Source organism: Loxodonta africana, chromosome 2 (assembly GCF_030014295.1).
Source record: "Loxodonta africana isolate mLoxAfr1 chromosome 2, mLoxAfr1.hap2, whole genome shotgun sequence".
Classification (NCBI taxonomy): Eukaryota; Metazoa; Chordata; class Mammalia; order Proboscidea; family Elephantidae; genus Loxodonta; species Loxodonta africana.
The window spans coordinates 218,944,912-218,945,532 of NC_087343.1; positions in this window are offsets into that span (position 1 = coordinate 218,944,912).

The following is a 621-nucleotide window of genomic DNA, read 5'->3' on the forward strand; positions in this document are numbered from 1 at the left end:
AAAAAAAAAAAGAATGACTCCAAACTCCCTTATGGAATCCTTAGGAGCTTAAAGTAATTGCATATTTTAAACCCATTCACTTATGAAATTTTCCCAACCTCTCCTTACTCCCATTTTCCATTTGGAAGATGGGTTTTAATGTCCACCCACTGACTATTCCTACATCCTCTGGTTCTTCTTTTCATCCCCAAAATCAGGAGCTTTCTACTTTGATGGGTTTAGTCTTTCTCTGATGCCCCAATCAACCACTGGAGCCTCCCTGGCAGGTGATTTTCTCCCATGTGTTTGCTCCCCAGGAGTTCACCTCTAAAAGAACCAGTAGTATTTTAACTGCAGGACACAGAGCCCCTTGTGCAATGTAGGAGAGGAAGATGTAGCAATGGATGGGCCAAGAGGCAAAGAGCGAAGACCCGGTTCAAACAGACACTTGTACACCAGTGTTCATTGAGGCATTATTCACAATAGCCAAAAGGTGGACACAACCCAAGTGTCTACCAAGGAATGAATGATGCACAAAATGTGGTACATACATGCAATGGACTATTACTCAGCACAAGGAAAAATGAAGTCCTGCTGCATGCTACGACATGGATCAACCTTGAAAACATCATGCTGAGTGAA